At 59.1% G+C, this 21,503-nt stretch overlaps 1 protein-coding gene across 3 annotated transcripts in view; it reads right to left on the bottom strand.

Moving 5' to 3' along the window:
• The window catches only part of ADGRG1 (adhesion G protein-coupled receptor G1), a 32,206-nt gene extending 15,760 nt beyond the window's left edge, over nucleotides 1-16,446 (bottom strand). Inside the window, exon 1 of one of the 3 annotated variants that reach the window (XM_047078483.1) lies at nucleotides 16,175-16,446. The gene's annotated coding sequence lies outside the window, so the exon portion shown is untranslated. The remainder of the gene's footprint in view (nucleotides 1-16,174) is intronic. The other 2 variants (XM_047078482.1, XM_047078484.1) reach the window with 2 other exon arrangements.
• Between the last annotated feature and the right edge of the window lie 5,057 nt (nucleotides 16,447-21,503).

Raw genomic sequence — 21,503 nt, 5'->3', positions numbered from 1 at the left:
TTGACACTTCCCCCACCTCCACCCCCACCCCCACCCCCGGGCCCCGCTGGCCCCAAGAGGCCTGGCTCCAGCTCAGGCCCAGCCCTGCCCATCCTCACGATTCGGGAGGGGGCAGTGGGCAGGGGACCCGTGGCTCACTTTCTCCCCCCTGGGGCCTGAGTCACTTCCTCTGCCATCCGTGTAGAACCACGAGTCACCGCTGGCCCAGTCCAGGCTCCTGGAAAACCCATTTCCTCGGAGGATGGAGGTGGAAGCCGAGTGGACAGGACCTGATCGGGCTTGGGGTTAACCCTTCCTGGGCAGGCACCTCTCCAACATATCCGGCTGGGCTGACGCCCAGACCTGCTCCCCCACTGCTTTCCTCCTTCCCATCACACACCCTGATGACCGCAAACACCTCGGTGCCACCTCCAGACTGACCCTTTACCAGGAATGCCTGCCCCATCCCTAGGACGACCCAACCCACCCACTGGGGCTCAGTTAAGACACACCCTCCCCATGAAGTGTTCCCCAACCGCCCAGTCCCGATCAGAATTAACTATGTGTTCCTGGGGGGAGGGGGAGCCCTCCATTCTATAGGGTCCCCACTGCCACAACACTTCATTCCAGAGGTGCCCAGACTCGCCCGAGGGCCAGAACCATGCCAGGGAGTTCACTAAAATGCATTTCACACGCCCCGCACTCTGAGGATCAGAGGCAGCACGTCCGGGATGGGAGTGGGGAGTCCGGCTTTAACAGGCATCCCATGGATTGAGACTCCGAGGGCTTGGAATCATGGGTGACAAGCCAGGGCTAACGGTAACAGTGTTTTACAGAGGAAGTCAGAGACAACAGGGGCCCAGCCCCAGATCACTCAGCCGCCGAATGGCAATGGCTGGGCTGGGGGCAAGGACATGTCGTGTTCCTCTGCGGTTCACCCGGCGTTTAGCAGGGTGCCAGGAACCTGGAAGGGGCCTCCCAAAGGACAGAAGGGAGCAGGAGGGCATGGGTGGAAGGGGAGCGCTGGAGTGGGTTTTCGGACGTGAGCCCCATCTGGCCCTCCTTGGGGGTGAGACAGAAGGGAGAGGACCCAGCTCGGCTTTCCAGCTCCAGCCTGGATCCTTAGGTGCTCTCCAGAAGGTGGGGGGCAGCATGGTGCTTCGGGCTACCCCCTGAGCCCCGTGCAGGGGGCTTAGGAAAGAAGGATTTGACCCAGGACAGGGAAAAGGAGAGGGTGGGTGAGCATGAAACCTTGCGAGTGTAAGCATGCGTGCGAATGCGAATGCGTGTGCACACACGCGAGTGCAAGTATGCAGAGCAGCGAGGAGAAAGCCGAAGACGGCTGGGAGTGGGGGCAGGTCAGCTCTGTGGGGGAGGAACAGAGGGCTGCTCAGACCTCAAAGGGCAGCCAGGAAGGCAGTTAGAACAGAACAGAGAGCAGACGCCTGCAGGTGTTTCCTCTGTGAGGGGTGGGCTGGGGGGGCTGAAGACCCTCCACTGGTGCTTTCCAAATTACTTGATTAAAGTAAATCTTACTGGGGCACCAGGGTGGCTCAGTTAAGCATCGAACTTCGGCTCGGGCCATCATGACCTCGTGGTTCGAGGGTTCGAGCCCCATGCTGGGCTCTGTGCTGACAGCTCGGAGCCTGGAGCCCACTTCGGATTCTGTGTCTCCCTGTCTCTCTGCCGCTCCCCCCACCTCTCATAAATAAACATTTAAAAAAATCATTAAAAAGTAAATCTCACTTAGAAACACCATGTATCCAACAAATCAAAGAGCGAGTCCCCGGAGTCCTGAGTGGGACCCAGGGCCACAGCCCCCTCCTCGCCCAGCCCTCCACACTCTGCCGGGGCTCACTGTCTCCTCCCTCTGCTCCCGTTCCCCAACTGGGAACTGGGAACAGGCAGCTGTGCTCAAGTTAGGGGACCACCTAGGCCGGAGGATCACCCTGGAAGGGTGTTCTGGGATGGCTGGGGGAAACAGTGACTTCAGGTGTCAGGAATTCGTCTACAATAAAAGAGAGTAAAAATGAAGCTAGCTGCTGGCTGCCAGAGGCTGGCGGATGCCAAGGCCGTGCCCACTCACTGCCCCACTCACCGCCTGGGGTGAATCTGGCTTTCTTGCACCGGACCTGCCGGAGGGCCGACCCTGCCCGCACAGCCCCACAGCCCCACCTCCCCGCGGCTTCTGGTCCAGCCAAGCCCTTAGGCAACGACTCCCTCCGCGTGCCCAGATGGGCCCTGGCCCTGTGGGGAGACGGAGGAAGGGGAGAAGCAGAGAGTTCCCTGCGAGGGGGGAAGGAAAGGGTCTGTCCACATAGAAGGACACTGAGTCCTCCCCAAGAGCCAGTTACCAAAGCCACACACCTTGCAGCCTGTCAGCAGAACACTCACTTAAGAGGCCTCAGGGGGTCCAACAGAGAGTTGCCACTCGACCAGAGGCGAGCCCAGGCTTGGGGGTTCCCTCCTCCGAGCCTTTCCACACACCAGTCCTCCTCCCTGATGGCAGCCTTGAGATGTATCTCATGCCCTGGGCCTCGGGCCTCTACTCCCTTTCCCCACTGCCCCCGCACTCTGGCCCCACGCCACATGGCGGGTGGGGTTGAACAGGGTCTGTCTGGCACAGGGGGAGGAACCCCGGAATCCAAGGACAGGGAGGACGGCAGCTCCATTGGGCAAGTGCTCACTTTGTGCTGGCATCGTGCAAAGCATCGCGCAAATTATCACTCAGGCCCCAGCGTAAGTCTGTGAGGCAAGTGCTATCATTACCCCCACTTTTTTTAATGTTTCTTTAATTTTGAGAGAGAAAGAGCGCACGAGAGTGGGGAGGGGCAGAGAGTGGGGGACAGAGGATGCCAAGCAGACCCTGTACTGACAGCAGCGAGCCCGATGTGGGGCTCAAACCCACAAACCGCAAGATCATAACCTGAACCAAAGTCAGATGCTTAACCGACTGAGCCCCCCAGTCTCCCCATTACCCGCACTTTAAAGATAATGAAACTGTCGTTCAAAGAGGTTAGGTGATGCCTACGATCACGTAGCAAGTAAGCAGCCAAGCCAGGTCTCAAACCCAAGGCCTCCCAACCCCAAAGCCAGGCTTTTTGTCACTGTGGTCTCCAGAGTCCTACCCCTTCGAGGAGACTGTCTCCCCATCTTTACCAAGCAGTAACTTGCCAGAGTACTTTCTAAGAAGTGCTAGTTCCCAGTTAGAGAAATGCTGCAGGCCCTGTTTGGTCTTATGTATTAGCACATCAAAGGCTCTGATAAGTCCTGCAAAAAGAAAATCCACAGAGCTTGGTTGGGCTTAGTTTCCCAGCCCACCGTGATGGTGTATCCTTTTTAGCATGAGCACCTGTTGTCAACATGAGAAACATGTTGCTCTCAAAAATCTTGACTCCACACATGTAAGAAACCTGTCAGCAACCTCCCTTCCAGCCTCCAGCCCTTCCCCTCCCCTCTTAGGCCATTAGCTAGCCTGAGATGGGCTGTGGGAGCCATTCAGGCTGTGATGTTCCCCAGGGCAACTCATCACCATCCTCGACTCTTCCAGGCAAGAGGTCCCCAGGGAGCTGGAGGTGTGTGAGGCCCCATCCCACCTCCCTTAGGCTGGCAGCAGCAGCTCTTGAGGAAAGGGGACACTACCAGCTCGGTCCCCAGGTTAGCCATTCCATTAAAGTCAGCCACAGCCAGCTGGGCTCTCAGCCTCGCTTCAAGCAGCTGTGACACTTAAAAGGCTGGAATTGAGAGGGAAGGAGGGACAGAAGGGCAGAGAGGGAGAAAGAAAGAGACAAATGAACATGCCAGAGCTTTTAGAAGCTGAGAATTAAAGCCTCTTATAATTTGAGAATGGATTATAGGGACCTGCCACCTAAAGAAAAGAAGAGATCAGAAGAGTCCCAGATCTGGCCCAGGCTGGGTTTGGGCTCAGGCGCCAGGATTTCCCAAAGGCAGTCCAGGGACCCTGGTGCCAGCTCCGTGCTGCCGGCACGTTGTGCGGCCCCCTGCCAAGTCTCCCCGCCACCCTGTCCCCAGGGAGCAGTTGAGGCTGGACTCTAGGACCCCAGGGCACACACTGTCGGCACCTGCCCAGGGAATGCAGACTCCCGGAGCAGAGTTGGCGGGAGTTAGATGTGCAAGGTCCAGACCTGGCCCCCGGAACTTTCAGCCAGCCTGTCCCCTCTGTGAGCCTCAGTTTCCTCCATTGTTAAGTGGCTGACTGTGAGCCCTGTCCCTGCCGCCCCCCGCCAAAGTCTTCTCTATAGCCCAGGCCCTCAGGATGCTTACAGGGAAGGGCAGGGCTTACCTCCCAGGTGACAGAAAGGAACAAAGAAGATGCTGGGCCCCTCTCCTCCTGGCCAGACTCGCTTCCCTCTCAAACCACAGGCAGACCTCAGTTGTCTGGCTGAAATGTTCCTTCCCCATCTGTGTTCCCACACTGCTCAAGGCCAGGCCTGCGAGGTCAGCACAGCTACCTCCCTGCTCTGGGGGCTACAGGTCAGCTAGGCTGGGCCTGGCAGAAAGCCCGTCTTCGGGGTATAGGACCCTCGCATTTCCAAGGCCAGCCACCAACCCTGCCTTTCTTCCCTCTTCCTCCGGTCCGCTCCTGGCTGAGAGGACAGCGGGACACACAGCCTCCTCCCCCAACAAGGCTGGGGGCCTGGTCAAGGCTGAGGGACCAGCCCCCTCTGGGGAAGGGCAGCAGACGCACAGACCAGGATCGCATCCAGCTCGCTGTTCTCACGGCAGGCACCACCCAGGACCGCGGGGTCCGGCACCCCCATTCGCACGCCTCAAGGGCAGTGTGCCCGCCACCTCCCATAACAAAGGCAACGTGAATTAGGTTCTTTGGAAACGCAAGATTTGATTCTAAGCTCTTTACCCAAAGTAACCCTCATCCTCCCCCAAACCTTAAGAGACAAGTACCATTACGCTCATTTGACAAATAAGGAAACTGAGACCTATAGCAGTGAGCGGTGGAGACGAGATGCTGCTCCCAGGACCTGGCTCCAGAAGGGATGCTCTTGTTCCTGTAGCCCATTTCCCCTTGACCTTACCTGACTGCTAGAAAAGGGTTCTCTTTAGAACTCACAGAAGTGGGGCGCCTGGGTGGCGCAGTCGGCTGAGCGTCCGACTTCAGCCAGGTCACGATCTCGTGGTCCGTGAGTTCGAGCCCCGCGTCGGGCTCTGGGCTGATGGCTCAGAGCCTGGAGCCTGTTTCCGATTCTGTGTCTCCCTCTCTCTCTGCCCCTACCCCGTTCATGCTCTGTCTCTCTCTGTCCCAAAAATAAATAAACGTTGAAAAAAAAAATTTTAAACTCACAGAAGAGATGCTCCAAAATGTGTTTCCTTGGGGTTAGCTGAACACCCTTCCCCTGAGGGTCCAGGGGACCCCCATGCCCATCATGGAGCATGGCTCCTGCCAGCCCAGCCAGGGACACAGCCTCCCAACACCTCTCAGAGGCTTATCTTTAATCATTGGGGGTGGAGCCCAGAGAGTGACCGAGGGGAGGGTTGTGGGGCCCTTACTCTCAACCATTCCTCCCTGTTCCTGAGCCGCTCTCGAATCAAATTGACAAATCCCTCTTAGCGTAGCATCTGTGACTCTCCCAGGGTCCCTGGTGCCACCTAGCTCCACCCCCACCCCACCCATCAGCTATAGGTGTTGGGGAGAAAGGGGAGATGGGGAAGAGGGATGGAGGGAGAGAAGAAAGAGAGGGGGAAGGGAAGGAGGAGGAGAGGAGCAGGGGAGGGGGAGGTAAAGGAGGGGAGGGAGAAGAAGGAAAAGGGAAGGGGAGGGGGAGGAGAAGGAAGCAGGACCAGGAGTGAGAGGGATGGAGGGAAGACAGGAGGAGGGGAAGAATCGTACCTGGAACTCCGCCTTTGTGGCACCGAGTGGACTGCAAGTGCATAAAGAGCGCGAACGCGAGAGCAAAGGGTTGGCCTCCCTTGCAGACTGCTGCCTGCTGGGGAGGTGGCTCAGTCTCCGTGAGGAGGATTTCCAAGCAGAGCCACCCCAGCCCCTGCCCCCTCCCTGGAGCTTCAAACAAAGCGGGCAGCCAGGGAAGACGGGCTGCAAGCCCCAGACACCGGGCCCGGGAGAAGGGGCGCAGGTGACAGCAGCCCCTGGCAACCGTTTCCCTGGCAACCGTTGGCAGCTGCAGGAAGGCAACTACGTCACTCCCCGGCTCCGACCCAGCACAGCACAAGCCCCCTAACTTGTCTGGTACCCAAGTCTCCAGACTCAGATGCTGCCCTGGGTCCAGCAGGGAGAGCTGGCGGGAGGAGGTTATAGAGAGCACTGGAGGCCACCTGCCTAAGTTTGTCAGCACTGACTTTAAACCAAATCCTTTTAGGACCCGGTGGGGGCTACTCTTGTCACCCAAGATGCTTACTGTCAGCTGCATTTGCCCCTGGGAGTTGCCAGTCTGTGGCCTTGACCTTATCCCAAGCTGGACACCCCTCTAGCCTCCCCCACCAACCATTGGCTGTCAGAAGTACAGAATGTGTACCTACTTCCCTAGAAGAGTCTTAGGGGGGCACCTGCTCCAGGAAGCCTTCCTAAGTTGCCAGACCCCACCAGGAATCTTCCTTCTGAGTTATCCTTAGGCCTGGGGAGCTTCCCCCTGGCTTTCTTTCAGAGAGTTTTCTGAGGGCCAGGAGTGGGTCAGACTCTCCTTTCTGTGATCCAGAGTAAGTACCAGTGCGGGGAGGGAAGAGAACAGAGGCAAAGCTTCCGAAACCCCTTCTATGTGCCAGATACTACGCCAGGCATTTTGGAGATCGATTTCTACCACTCTCCGAGGTCAGCCCTGTTGAAGCTCTCTTACAGATGGGGAAGCAGAGGCTCAGGGAAGTGAGGTGGCCAGGTCAAAGCCGCCCAGCTGGCAAAGGAGGGGTGTGGGACTCAAACCAAGATCTCCTCTGAGACATGGAGACATCAAGACCAAATGTCCCTCTGATGCTTGACTAATCCTGCCCCCCATCCAGTGGACATCTGAACTTAATTTGATCACCTCCAGTGATAGGGAGCTCACCTCCTCCCAGGAGGGCACGTCACTGTGACCTCTAAAAAGTCCTCCATAGCCAGTGAGTCAAAGAGGAAAGGACATCAAAGGCACGGGTGGCCTCCACGTGCCAGACAGGCCAGGGAAGGGAACCAGGGACAGACGTCTCGGCTGGAGTTTTGGCTCCGGAGCAGCGGCAGATCAGAGACAGGGTGGCGCTGTTCAGGGGGCTAAGGGGCTAGGGTCGCAGCCAAGCAGCTATAAACACTTTCCCAGAACAAGTGGGGAACCCCCTTGGCAATCACACGCAAAGGGGACGGAGGGGCTTTGCGGTGGTTTCTGGCAGAGGCCATGGGAAAGGCAGCAGGGGCTTGGGGCCAGGGGGATGGTGTGCCCATGCACCCTCACACCTCCTCCCCCACCCATGGACCAGAGCCAGGAGGCAGCTATTGTCTTGCCGCTGGCCCAGAGCTGTGTCCCATTCAGGCACTATTTTTGGCCCCGGGAGGAAGAGGAAAAGAAAGCAAAGAAAGGAGCTGCTGTTCTCAGTGGAACCTTCGCCCGGAAAGGACTCTAGAGCCTGCTGCGCCAGAGAAGGGAGTCACTGTTGGATCAGAAGATTCTGTGCTTAAAAAGAGTTGGCAGGGGGCTGCAGTTCAGGGGAGCCAGGAGAGGACGCAGATGGGGCCCCCCTGGCCTTTTACACACACTTGGTGCTCACTAACCGCAGCGACAAGCGGGGAAACAGAGGCGAAACATCCCAGGTCCCACCGAAAGTCTCCAAGCACTTGCGATGACAAAAATACCTACAATAGCTCATAGGTCATTGCCGCCCTGAGCCAAGTCTCCGCCAAAGACACTGACAATGGTCTTGACACTGACGACCAGAATGGAGACGTGTGGGACAAAAAATGAGGCTCCTTTTACAAATCAGGCAGCTGAGGCTCAGGGAGCAGCATGGCTGCCAAAATCAGCTAGTGACCCCACACCACTCTGTCTCCACCTTAATGCCACCCGCTCCCTGCTGAGTTCATCAACTCGGCAGCACACTAGCCTTCTTTCTAGCCTCAGACACACCTCAGGGCCTTTGCCTGTGCTTTCCCCGAAGCATAGCACATTCTTTCCTGGACCCATTCTCTGATTGGTGTCTTCTCTTCTCAGTCCTTACTTCAAATATCTCCTCCCCCAAGCAGCCATCCATGATTACCCAACCAAAATTATCCTCCCTGTCATCACTCTCTTCCGTATCGCCTTATCTTCTTAACTTTACAGCACTCAACACTGTCAGATGATCCTCCAATTAGCTTACTTGGTCTCCATTTCTCAACATTTACCCTGTCTTGTCTGTCTGGCTCACCACCTGTAGCTCCCGCCCTAGCAGGAGTCTGGCCCCCAGTAGACGCTCAATGACTACTCGTTAAATACACGAATGAATGACCAGAGCTGGGATTCTAACCGGGTCAGGCAGGCTCCAAGCCTCTTGCCAATAGGAGCCAATTCCCGATGCTACAGATTTGAGCCAAAAGTGCCACTTGCGGCAGGGGGGTTCCAGCACTGAGCCATCCCGACTCCCCAGCGTCTGACTGGTCAGGGGCATAGTACCTCTGCCAAGTGCTTGGCCAGAGAGAGACTCCCAAGACTGCACAGCTTGAGAATAGGGACGGGACCTGAAACTCCAGCCCAGCATTTCCTTCAATACACGGCTGCCTGGTAAAGGCTCTGAAAAGTCCTACAATGCAGAAGCTTGCAAGATCAAGCCTTTTCTAAATCATTGGGACCAAAACAGACTTTCAAAGTTGCTAGATTAGATGATGTCTGAGATGCCACCTAAATTTGTGATCACTGAACCTTGGGTTTTCTCTTGACACAAAGGCAAAGTTATTAACATCAGGCCCCTTGACCACTCACTCCTCTGGCCCAGGGCTAAGAGGTGGCCCAGGGAGGAATTTGCCAGTGAAGGTGGGTCCCATTCCCACTTCTGCAAATGCTTAACTTCCATCTGGACTCCTGTGGGCTCCCCAAGGTGGAGCAGGGATGGGAAACAGCACATGTCTGTGGCCACGGAGGACCCTGGGGTCTAGGAACCTGGCGGTGGGCATATCCCAAGGGCCAGCACGCACAGACTCACAAGGCTGCTGGGGCAGGGAAGGGAACCACGTGGGTGCACAAACCATATGAACTGCACCTGACTTCCATAATGCACATGCCCACTCTAGGAGGGGACACTATTATGCCCATTTTACAGCTAAGGAAACTGAGGCTCGGAGAGAAGAAGTCGCTTGCCCGGGGTTACACAGCTGGCAAGACTGGACTCCAATCCAGCTCTATGCACTCCCTTAGCTGCACTGTCCCCGTTGCTCCATGTGGCCCCCCAGGCCCCAGTCCTGGCATCTCCAGGACATGGAGAGGAAGCGTCAGCCACTCTAGGGAGGTGGATATGCAGGTCTACAAGGCTGTGCTACATCCAAAACTTCACAGCCTGGGAACAGGGGCCAGGCCCCCTCCTGCCCACACCCATGGGGTCTGCAAACACTCCTACCCTCCCTGGACGGCAGTTACTGTGGCTTCCAGCTCTGTGAAAGAGGGAACCCGAGTTGGGGAGCCGAGGCAGGACTCCCAGGCGTGCTGACACCTGCTGCAGAGTCTCCGTGGGAAAGCACCGGCCGTCCTCCCAGCCACAGCTAGTGACGGGTACTGCGCCCCGGCCCGGCGCCCCCTTTGCCAGGCCAGGCACCAGGACCCGGGCATCCGTGGCTCGCAGCCCAGGAGCTGGAGAGCAGACCCTGTCCATCTGGTCTGGGGTGTGTGCATAGGCGGCAGGGCCCAGGAGGCTGTGGCAGGCTCAGCCACAGACATACGATAAATACAGCTTTGAGGAAAGCGCGTGAGGACTCCTTCTGGCCCTGCCTGCTGCCCTCAGCTCTCTCGTGAGGCTCTGTCACATGCAAGTGTGTGGGAGGGGCTAGAGCCGCAGAGTTGGGAACACCCGTACCCAGGCACAGGTCCATGGGATAGGGAGAGCAAGGGACAGCGTCAGCTCCCTGATGATTGGGGAGGGGGGGTTCCCCCTTTCTGACCCCTCCATCACAGCCTCCTGTCTCAGTTGGTCCCTGAGCCCCGATGCCCTCACACCCGGTGCACCTTCGCCTGGCGTGCTGGATGATCAGGCGGACAATGGGAGCGTCCCAAAGATGCCACTGGATGGGTGCTAATGGTGGAAGTCTGGACACAGTGACAGGCAAGGCTGTGGAGGCACCACCCGCCCACAAACACCATCCGATACCATTAGGATGACCAGTGGGCTGGCCGCTCAGGGACCTAATGCCTGGGGAGAATGTGGGAATTGGGTGCCTCTCCCGCCCACGGCCAGAAAAGCTCCGGGCTGGAAGGAGCCGTGAAGAACCTCACACTCTGCTCAAGCTCCCTCTACACTTCCCTGCCAAACTTAAACACTTGCAGGGACGGGGAGCTCACTACCGCAAATGGGTGCAGCCATCTGTGGTGCTGTGGGAAACAGCCCAGCCCTGTGCTCAGGCCCCCACTGCCACTGACTGGCCAGGGAACTTGACACCTGCTTCCTCATCTGTGAAGTGTGGATAAAGATTCAAATCTCCAAGGGCCAGCAGCACCCAGGACTGAACAAGGGTCTTTGTAGGCAGTGCAACTGTATGTCCTAGGTGGGAGTGGGGGTGGTTATGAGTCTCTCCGGGGTTTGGCGCATGCCCAGATGGCGACACAGCCGGTGGAGCACTGGGCAGAGGGCACCAGGCCAAACGTGACTCAGTTGCTCCAGTCGGCCCCTGGGGCTCACCCCTCCCTCACATTTGTCACCATGAAGACAGGTGGGTCTGGGCAGTTGTCCCCCCTTGCCACAGGGTCAGAGACCCAAGGTACTAACCACAGAGCCCTCCCTGAGAGCCATACTTGGCCAGGGACCCAGAGGGGGTCAGCCACCCAGTGCAGGCAAGGGGCCAAGAGGCCAAGGGAACTCAGACCAGCGGAGAAGTAACCACAGAGTGCTGCCCTAGGAAACCCGCCCAGCTTGAACTCGGGCCTCCCGTACAGGCCCAGCACAGTGGCCAAGCGGGTCAGTCCCTGGGCCACAGAGAAGAGCAGGAGGGAGCCCCATTCTTGAAGAATGCATGCCAGCAGATCAAGACGCCCCTAGATGGGGGCGTCCAAGGCCCCACGGGCTCTCCGGTGCCTGGCGACTTTCCCAATGATGTCATGGGGGCACAGGGCTAATGCTCCAGGATGAACTCCCTGTTGCTTCCTAAGGTCTTGGTGGTGGCCCGGAACAGTGGCAACAACAAGATCGCTTATGGCGACACTCAGCACCTAAAATTTAGTGGCTCACTTAACCTTCTCAAGGTGCCATTACCATCCTCATTTTTTTTTTTAACGTTTATTTATTTTTGAGACAGAGAGAGACAGAGCATGGATGGGGGAGGGTCAGAGAGAGAGGGAGACACAGAATCCGAAACAGGCTCCAGGCTCTGAGCAGTCAGCACAGAGCCCGACACGGGGCTCGAACTCACGGACCGCGAGATCCCGACCTGAGCCGAAGCCGGACGCTTAACCGACTGAGCCACCCAGGCGCCCCTGCCATCCTCATTTTTAAGATGAGGCAAACAAGGCACAGAGAGACTAATACACCTGCCCAAGTTCACACAGTTGATGGAGCTGGGACAAAGCCAGACAGCCCCAGGGCCACCATGCTGCTTCTCTTGGGGGAACAGCTGAACTGGATGACGGAGGAGCAAAGGTCTGGGACAACTGGACGTGGGGGTCTACTGCCCGTGGGGCCCTACGTGTTTAGCCGTCTCAGCTAATCCCCACAGGGTCCCCTAGAGATACCAGGTACCTTCATCCCCATTTTACAGCCTGAGTAATGAGGCTTTGAGAGACAGAGCTTCCCGCTCAAAGTCACTTTTCAAGGATTGTAACCTAGTTCTAACTTGGCCCCATGTGACCCTGAAGACAAAACCTTCAGCCCAGGTTTAGGAAGGCCTCTCAAAGCTGCACAACGTGCTTAGGACACACTTTGCCCCCATCGGCTGCCCCAAATTCCAGCAACCACCCTGCCAGGGGGTGGCACTCTCCTCTCCACGTATAGCGAGGACACTGAGGTCCAGGGAGGTTGCACCCTTGGGCCCCTGTAGCCCTCTGCTCTCCCCCCTGGGCCTGGAAAGCCAAGGCCAGGGCTTCTGGGAGGGGGAAGGCAGAGGCCTGAGGACAGGGCAGAGACCTGAGAGGTCTCTCTCGTCTCTCATTGTTGTCATTGTCGTGCTCATCTCCAGAGTTAGTTTAAGTGGCCCTGAGCCTGGGGAGCCAGCCTGGAGCCATTAGCTGCGAACCGCCAGCCTCTTTCAGGGAGCTGGAGCTGGGCTGGCTTCCAGACAGCGAGGCCCCCGCCCCGGGCCGCCTCCCTGTAATGCAGAGCCCTGTCCTCCGATGCCCAGAGGCCCCGCCGGCTTCTCTGGGGCTACGATTTTATCTCTGCCTGCCTGCGGCTGCCAAGCACGCGCAGACTGTGTGAGCCCGAGCCTGCAGCCGCTCAAGAGCCAGGTGCTCACGCCACTGACCTCCACACCACAGCACAAGTCAGGCAGGAGGAGGAAGGGGTAGGTTCTGCCAGAGCCCAGGCGGCCCCGGCTCTCCCCAGGGGGGAGGCAGGATGAAGCACCCAATTCTCCCCTTCCCCCCCCTACTGCTGCCGGTTGTTACAAGTTGTCTCCGGGCCTCAGTGCACCCATCTGCCCGCCGTGGAGATCATATGACAAAGACGAACGTTTATACGGGCCAGGCGCTATGCTAGACGCTTTACTGCATTAACTCCTTAACGTTCACAACTGCCCCCCAACATACACACTACGGCCATCCGCTTTTTCCAGGTAAGGAAACCGGGGCAGACACCCCAGTTCACACAACCAGAGGGGAACGAAGCCAGGATTCTCCCCAGGTAAACCGGCCTTGCCGTCTCTGTGGGTCCTGACGCCCTAGCGGACCGTGGGCTCGGCAGTGGCAGGGATGGGGTTTGAGACAGGGGCACGTGCCCTCTGGCACCCAGCGCGGAGCCCGGTCTGGTCGAGGAGCCCCCTCCTGACTGAGGGGCCAGGAGAGCACGGTGGACGAGATCTCGCACTCTGCAGCCCCAAAGACCAGCACTTACTCATGGGTAAGCCTCCTGTGCCTCAGGGTCCTCGTCTCTCAAGCAGGCGCACCAGGGGCACGTGCCTCACAGGAACGAGGGGTGTGCAAAGCACGGAGCCCAGGGCCCAGCGGGGTCTGAGGCCGGGAAGGGCCAGGATGTTCCGGCCCCGGCCAAACCACTGGGATCCAGGGAGAGTTGGGAGGTTAAGGGACCCGGGCAGGTGCCTCAGCCCACCTGTGCCCGGGCAGGCTGGCACCCGGCAGGGGTCACATACTGGTGTCCCAAACTCCTGCCACACCCTCAGCCCTGCTCCCCAGCAGCCCGGGCCTGACCCCAGAATCTGCAGGGCTCCGCAAGGGCCTCGAGGAACTCCTGGTGAGGCACGCCGACCGGCGGAGGGTAAGCCTGGAGAGGCGGAGGCCCAGCCAGCCCCTCCCCGCTGTTCGAGGGACCCCTCTGTGCCAGCCCTGCCCCACTTCCCACTCGCCATCTGCCTGGTCCCTGGGCGCCTGCGTCCCTGATGATGTGCTCACGTGATGCCCCATCTGCCGTGAATCAGAAGGCAGGGTCCACAGGGCCTCCCCGAGGACGGGACTGCGGGTGCCAGGCCCGCTCGGGCTCTGGTTCAGGGGGAGGGGCGGCACTGGGCTTCGGGGCTGTGTTGCCACATTTTCCCATCTCCCCACCTGCACCCCGGACACCCCCACTGCCTCCTCCACGCCCTGCCTCAGAGCCCTGCCCCGACTCTTCCCCCCTGCCGTGTAGAAGCACACCTGTGCCTGCATCCCCCAAACGGGCACTGCCCCCAGCACCCACCACCCAGCACTTACCACCCACACCCACACCCACACCCACACGCGGCTCTTGCTGAGGATGAAGCAGCTGGAGCACGGTCCACGTGGCCCCTTCGCGGCTGTGCCTGCCCCCCCCACCCCTCCCGTCTCTGTCCTGCCCGGCCCTGCTAGGAGGGCGATCCCCGCAGCACAGAGACCCCACCACCGCTCTGCTGCCTCTTTCACCCGCTGTCCCTTCAGCTGAGCGGCCACCTCCCCCTCCGTCCCCACAGCCACGAAGCTGCCTTTCAAGCAAGAGCCCTGAGCCCTACAGCCTGGGCTTCGGGCAGCCAGGCCACGGCGCATCATAGCCCTGCCCTCCCCATCCTGCTGGGGTCACAGCCAGAGCACCCAGCCCCCACCCAGCACCCATCTGACCTGGCTGTTGGCTGCTGTGCTGCCCACGTCATCCTGCCATCCCTCCTCCGCAGAGCAGATCGAGACCTGCCAGCCTGGCCCTGCAGGCCCCATAAAGTGACCCGTGCCAGGTCTCCAGGGCCATCATCTGCCCCATTTCCAGGCTCGCATCATTCCGAGCCCTTCTCTATGCAACTGCCTCTGCCCGAAATGCCCCGCGCCCCACCCTCCCAGAGGCACACCAGCCCTCTCCGCCACTCTCCAAGCCCAGCCGGGTCCTCCCAGCCCAGAAAGTTCTCTCCCCTTCTTGGCAACATTTTGACACTCCTCCGCCTCAGGTCCTAGCTATCTTGTTTGTCTGTGTCCCTGACACGATGGGGTGTCATGGCCAGGCTGACCAGCCCCTGCCCAGCGGCCCAGGGCCCTGAAGCCAGCAGCAAGAGTGTGCACAGGCCTCCCGGCACAGCATCTCCCTCACAGGCTGGGCCTGGGGTGGTGTCCTTCACAAGCCGACACTCTCGGAGCCAAGCCCCAGGACCACTGGAGGCAGGGCATCTATCATCATGCCTACACACCCATTTAGCAGCTGAGACAACTGAGGCCCAAAGAGAGAGGCAAGGCAAGGTGCTATGACTGAGGTGGACCCGTATCTCAGGTCCCCGGGGTCCCCACAGCAAAGGGGGATTTGGTCCGGCCTCAAAACGAGTCCAACCTCTAGATGTCGGCAGAGAAGGTCCCCTAGGACCCTGGCCTGGGCTGGGGAACCAACTCAGCAGCTAGCGGCTCTCACTGCCAGGAGATGCTTCTTCCCACTCAGTCTCCAACCCCAAGAAAGCACCTCCGCCCTCAGGGTACCCACAGTGAGGGGGCAGGGGGCCCTGGCCTTGGGTCTGGGCCACCCATGGGTTCCAAGACACCTTGTTTATCTCATTCACTGCCCCCACCCCCAGGATATCATACACACAGCAGGCACTCAATAAATGTTCAGGTGACTAACTTCTTTGGCCCTCTGGAGCTGCAGAGGCTGTTCTTACCCACCCGCCTGGGCCAGGCCGGGACTGCTCCAGGTAGGATGGGCACTGGGGGGGTACGGCGAGAGGTGCCCGTCTCAGTATATGCCCCCCAACCCTCCTCAGTAAAATGAGCACCGGGTCCTCCTGTGGGGCCACCCGAGACCTCAGCTCGGCACCGCAGGAGGGAGGCTGGTACAGATGGGGGCACCAGGGTCTGGAGGTTAGTGGGCAGGGGGCTCCAGCCTCAGCTTCCACTGCCCCATGTATCCGCCCCTAGTTCTCAGGACCCTCTCTCACCCCCCACGTTCAGACCCCATGGCCGGGACTACCTCCTCCCGAAAGTGGCCTGTGTGGTGAAGAGCCAGACTGCCCCTGGCTCCCTCGGGGACCCGGGACCCAGCCCTGGACATCTGTGAGCAAAACTGTCCATGAGGGTCCTGTCCTCCCTCGGACTGGACCCCGGTTCTTTATCCCCGGACTTGGTACCTGACGTTGGGGAAGCCACCTGAGAGCCTTAGCTCTCCCATCTGTGCAGTGGGAGCAGGAATGGGGAGTTGTCTCACAGCCCAGAGAGCAGACCCCAGCTTGCTGGGTCCTGTGACGATACCACTCTGAGCCTCAGTTTCTCTAGTTAACAAAGGACTGGCGGCTCTGAGAGATTCCATCCTGTGGGGCCCTGTTCCCTTCTCAGACACCTCCCTGTCTGTCTACCCCCAACACTGGAGACCCCGCACAGCAGCGTTCATCCAGGCTGGCTGCCCCCAAGAGGCCTCCCCCTACCCTCTGCCGCACACCTCCCTCCTCCCTCCTGCTGTCACACCCTTGATCTGGTACCTGGTGCCGGAGGAAGGTCCTGTGTGGGACCAGGCAGCTGGAACGCCTTTCAAGTCCCACTTCAGAGGCTTAGCCCCCCAGCCAGGGTCAGGCTGCCCCCAGTGGGCAGGCTGGTGAGTGTGGGAGGCACCCAGCTCCTCTCTTGCAGCAGAGCAAGGCGGGCAGGCAGCTGCGGAGGCAGGCGAGGCGGCGAGGCTGCGACTGTTTGTGGGGGGACGGCCCCCTCCTGCCCCAGTCGGGCTCCTCCCTCTTCCCTAGCTTGGCTGGGATGACGGGACCATACGTGAGTCACGGATTTCTCAGAGGGGGCAGGGCTGAGAGAGCTCAGGCGGTGACCCTGGGGGATGCCCGTGACTCAGCGCTGGGCAAGGGGGCACCTCAGCCTCACCACCCACCGATCCTGGCAGACAGGTGCCAGGCTTCGCGGACAGACAGCCCCGCCTGGGGATAACTCTGCCTCCCCGCCCTCCATCTGTCGCTTCCCAGGGCTCTTCTCCCCAAAGTTCCCGCAGAGAGGCTAGGGTTGCCATGGTGACAGGCCACTCAGATGCTGCCCACCGCACTCCCCGCCCCCCCCCCCCGCCCCGGCCCCGCCTCAGGCCCAGGCGACAATTGCCCCTTCCTGAAGGAGAGTCCAGCCTCCTTAGCAGCAGACAGGAGCCGGCGCTGACCGGCAGAGCGGAAGGCACTGGGGGAGGGGGGGTGTCAAGTGGCTTGGCATGTGGCCACCCAGGCCACGCACAACTGACCACCTGACCTTGAGACTTCCTTGAACCTCAGTCCTCACAGCAAAGGGACTCATCTCGATGCTTCCCGGGTTCCAATATTCTAAGACTCCCTTTCTAGATTCTGAGACCCCAGGGGCTTCCGGAAAGGTCCCTGTTAGTACATCTGCTGGGCCAAAGGGGAAACTGAGGCCCGGGTGAAGAATCACTCCTGCTGGCTCCAAAAGCTCAAGGGGAGAAACTGGGATTGGGGCTGATGCCTACATTCCCTTCTGGCCACTGGCCTCTGTCAGCAGCTCCCTCCCACGGCTAAGGTTAATAGCCACCCTAGGAGTCAGGAAGCTTCGGATGGCTCATGGCCCGCCCTGCACCCTGTGGAGCAGGGACTCCCTGTCGTCTCTCATCCCCACACGACTCCCAAGTCAAAGGTGCTGTAAGAATTTCACAACATAATGAGGGTAAGTGGTGACAGCAATAATAATAACAGTAATAATAATGATTACATTTACTGACCACTTACTACATTCCAGAATCTTGCCTCACACCACACCATCACCATAGCACCACAGGACAGTGGCGAGGAGGAAAACACATTGCTCAGGCCAGTGCCCGGCACTTGATGAGCCCTCAGTAAATATTTGCCGTGAATGTGGCGACGACAAAGGGAGAGCACAAGGCTGAGAAATGCAGCTCAGAGAAGGGAATTAACTTGCCCAAGGCCACAGAGCTGGGAAGTGGCAGAGTGGGGATGCAGGCCCGGGAGGTCTGGCTGCACATGGCTCTCCCGACCACTCATGAATCCAGCCTCCCCAGACCTCTGGCGTGGGGCCTGGGCACAGCAGGTGCTCAGGGCACCGTAGGCCCCTTCTCTTGTGCGGGGATCTGCATTCTAAAAGAGAGACCTGAAAAAGTCACGTGATATAGCACGAATGGAAGTTTTTTAGGCAGTCCAGGAGGCCGGGGATCTGCTGCGGGGGAAATGCAGCCCTCACTTGCCTGCATAGATCCTGCTGCAGGGAGGAGAAAGGCAATAAAGCTCATGGTGAGGTGCAGGGAGGCCCTGAGGTCAGAGCTTCCAGTGAGCAGCGCTTTGCTCTCCAAGTGATCAGCCCCCTGGCGGCCTGTGGCGGATGCCCAGGGCAGGCGGGCACCGTAGGCACTTGCTCATTGCTGGGCCTGGAGGGGCAGTTCACACTTGGCGGGACGAGGTGGGGGGGGGGGAGGGGGCAGGAAACAACAGAGAAGAAAAGTGGGTTATCCAGGAAAGGATGCGGGGTCCCTGACATGCAGTGTTCCTGAGCAAGTTACCACCTCTAAGCCTCAGGGTCTCCAAGGTCTGTCCTTCAGGGCCAGGCCACTGGTAGCTGGGGCAGCCTCAGCTGTTCCCCGGGGGCCACGCCGGCAGGAAAGCAGGCCCTCCCGAGACACACACACACACACACACACACACACACACACACACACACCACAGAGGGTGCTGACCAGCGGGACGTGGGTGGAGTGTTGGGGGCGCCACTCTCTCTGCATGAGGCAGGGGCACCCTAAGCTGGACATCTGAGCGAGGGACTCAGAAGCCAGGAGCCAACTGCCACTCTGGCCACACAGGAAAGGCCTATGTGGTGGGCCGGCCAGGGTAGCAGAGAGCTTGCCAAAGCTCTGTCTGCCCTGTCACCACCGGGCTTCTCAGAGACCTACTACGTGCTGGGCACTGTGCCAGCCTCCAGAGCAGGGATGGGCAGCAGGCCCACCCAGCCCCGAGTGTGGCTCACATCAGGGTGATGTTGGGAGTTCGTTACTGGTATTGCAGAGCTCCCAGCCTCAAAAATGAGCAACCAAGTAAATTATTATTAGTTACAATAGTACCTATTATTAGTACTAATAACAGGACTGCTAATAGGTAATGTGTCCATAAGACTCACTGTGTAAGATGCTCTGTTCTATGTGGATCATTCTCATTTCATCCCCCCCAATACCTGTGGGCTGGGTGCCACTGGTATTTTAGAGACGCAGAGTAATTCCGCGAGGAAAAGCCTGGTTTGGACTCTAAGGATTTACACCGGCAGTGTGGACAGAGGGCAGGTCTGGTGGGGCGTGGAGAACATGGAGGCAGAGGGAGGTGTTGGGGGGACACTTTGATCCAAGAAACCAGAAGCAGGGCTAGGACCCTTATCCCACACACATGAAGACAGAGGGAGAGAAGAGATGTTAGGAACTGCCTTGAAGATTGGGCGGGTGCTGGATGGGGTACAGAGCTGGCAGGCAGGGAAGAGGCTGCCCTTGGATACGGCAGAATGGGGGTGCCCCTGTGACATGTGGGGAAGCCTTCCAACAGGCCCCTGGAAACACATCGCTGGGGCTCAGGGGCTCAGGGCTGGGATCCCCTAAGCTCAGAGAAGGTCACGTGCATTACTGACTGGTGACAGAGGCCAGAGGAGGGGGAGGGAGTGCCAGAAGGTGAAGGTGCAAAAGGGTCTTCATTTTGAGGGATGGAGGAGAGGCTGGAAGCCCGGGCTCTGGGCTCAGGCCAACTAGCTTCTCCTCCCGGCTCCGCCAGCTGGGTGACTCAGGCACCGTCTCTCCAGCCATCCACCTTCTCCCCTATAGAGTGGAGACAATGCTGATAATAATTAACAAGGCCACATGCATAAAGCAACACAGCCCAGGCACGAATGAGCACCCCTGATGTGTTTGCAAGGGCTTGACTATCCAGAGCAGGCTGAACATGAAACAGACACAGGGCTGCGACCACGCGTGGCCCCCAGGACAGGGATAAGCCGGCCGAGCTCCACGGAGCCCACTGTGACAGAGCCGGGAGGAGAGGCTCTACCCTTCTCCGTCTCTCAGCCCCCAGCCAGGGCCATGTGAGTGGGCCTTAAAGACGGTGAAGAGCTGTGCCCACCTGTGGGAAGGGTCACGGGCAACCGTCACCTGCATGGCGGTGGGTTTTTATTGGACAAGAGCACTTGCAGCCCAGGCTTCTCCCTTTGCAAGCTGAGTGGCCTCGTCAAGCATTGAGCACCACGCCTGACCGTAGTAGGTGCTTGATAAATAATGGCCAATGTCGTTGCGGTTATCATAAGGTCAACACAAATGCCAAAGGCCTGGCCCTCCACAGTTTGTGAAGTCCGCTCACGTCCAGCATCTCCTCTACAAAACAGTGGAGATTGTTCCCATTTAACAGAGATGGAAACGGAGGCTCAAAAAGAGAACCTTCCCGAAGCCTCACAGAACATCAGCAGCAGAGCCAAGACTTGAACCTGGGGTCCCGGGACCCAGACCATGTGCTTTGTGGCCAGTACTCCCAGACACCTCCCTGTTCATTCCCGTGGGAAAGCCTCCTGGCCACAGGCGCGGGGGCAGCTGTAGCCCCATGATAACACCATCTCCCGTCACACCCGCCCCAGGGCCCGGCAGGGATGGCATTGCCCATGTGACTCAGCCGCCCTCACAAAGGGAGCTGTGTGCCCTGTGCCTTAGGCCTGCCTCCCCGACCCGTGCTCATCCCCTGGCTGGAGGAGGAACAGGGAGTCCGACATAGCCAAGACTCGGGGAGAGCAAGGGGCACTGTAGGCCATCAAAATGTGACAAATCTAATAGAGATTCAAGCCCAGGCTTGGGATGTAAGAGGTCGGTGCCAGCTTCCAGAGGGAAGGCAAGGCCAGGCACACAGGAGGGTAGAGACCGCCCAGGTTCCACGCCTGTTTTTCTGAGACCTTATTTGGAGCTCCAAGAACAGACTCAACCCAGCTGGCTCCCTTGGGGGTGGAGCTGAGGCACCTGCCCACATTTACCTGCATCAGATTTCAAAAGCTCTGGAGCTTGTGGTCAGGGAAAAGACACTCCCCGATTGCCAGCAGGGCTCCTGAGTCTACACCTGTCCCCAGCACTGCTCTTTTCCCACCCCTTCCCCCAGAAGTCTTGAGACGCAGAACCCATGCACCCCTACTGAGCACGGTGTGCCAGGCAAGTGACTTGTGTTTTCCTCCCACAACTCTAACAAGGAGGCCTTGCCCCATGTGCTGGAGGAGGAGACTGAGGCTCAGAGGGGAAAGGGAGCCAGCCCAAGGTCACACAGGATTTGAGCCAGGATCTAACTTCAAGGCCTGAAACTCCTCCAGTCCCTCCTTCCTGGTTCCAGTAGCATCTTGACCTCATGCGATCAAGAAGTGGCCTTGGGCCCAGCACAGACAGGCAGGCAGACAGACAGCCCCCCACCCCCACGGTCACCCTGTTCCTGTCCTGCCGGGAGGGGACCGCTACAGAAGGCAAATGCTTACAGAGTGCAGGCTGGCTGGGCATCCAGGGACCGCCCCTGCTGACCTCGCCAGGAGGCAGGCACACCTAGGTGCCCAGCGGCCTGAGACAGAAGGTAGACAGAGCTGCCACCCCCTCTTTCCAGGCATGACGGAATGTCTGACCTCACCCAGCCTCCAGTCGCAGTTGGCAAGAGGGTTGGATCCAGCCAGAACAGGCCTGGAAGGTCATTCTGGCCACACTCCCGCCTCTCAGCTTTCAGAAGCCCCTGAGCCCAGGGCAAGGATGGGCCCACCAAAGGTGGACCCCAAGCTCTCTCCCCACCCCACTTCCATGCCCGGCCAGCCCAG

The sequence above is a fragment of the Lynx rufus genome, unplaced genomic scaffold (genome assembly GCF_022079265.1).
Source record: "Lynx rufus isolate CCGP_SWC_20201006 ecotype Redwood Valley unplaced genomic scaffold, mLynRuf1.p SCAF_16, whole genome shotgun sequence".
Taxonomy (NCBI): Eukaryota; Metazoa; Chordata; class Mammalia; order Carnivora; family Felidae; genus Lynx; species Lynx rufus.
The sequence above is the reverse complement of the archived record's forward strand: the minus strand, read 5'-3'. Positions and strand labels throughout refer to the sequence as shown.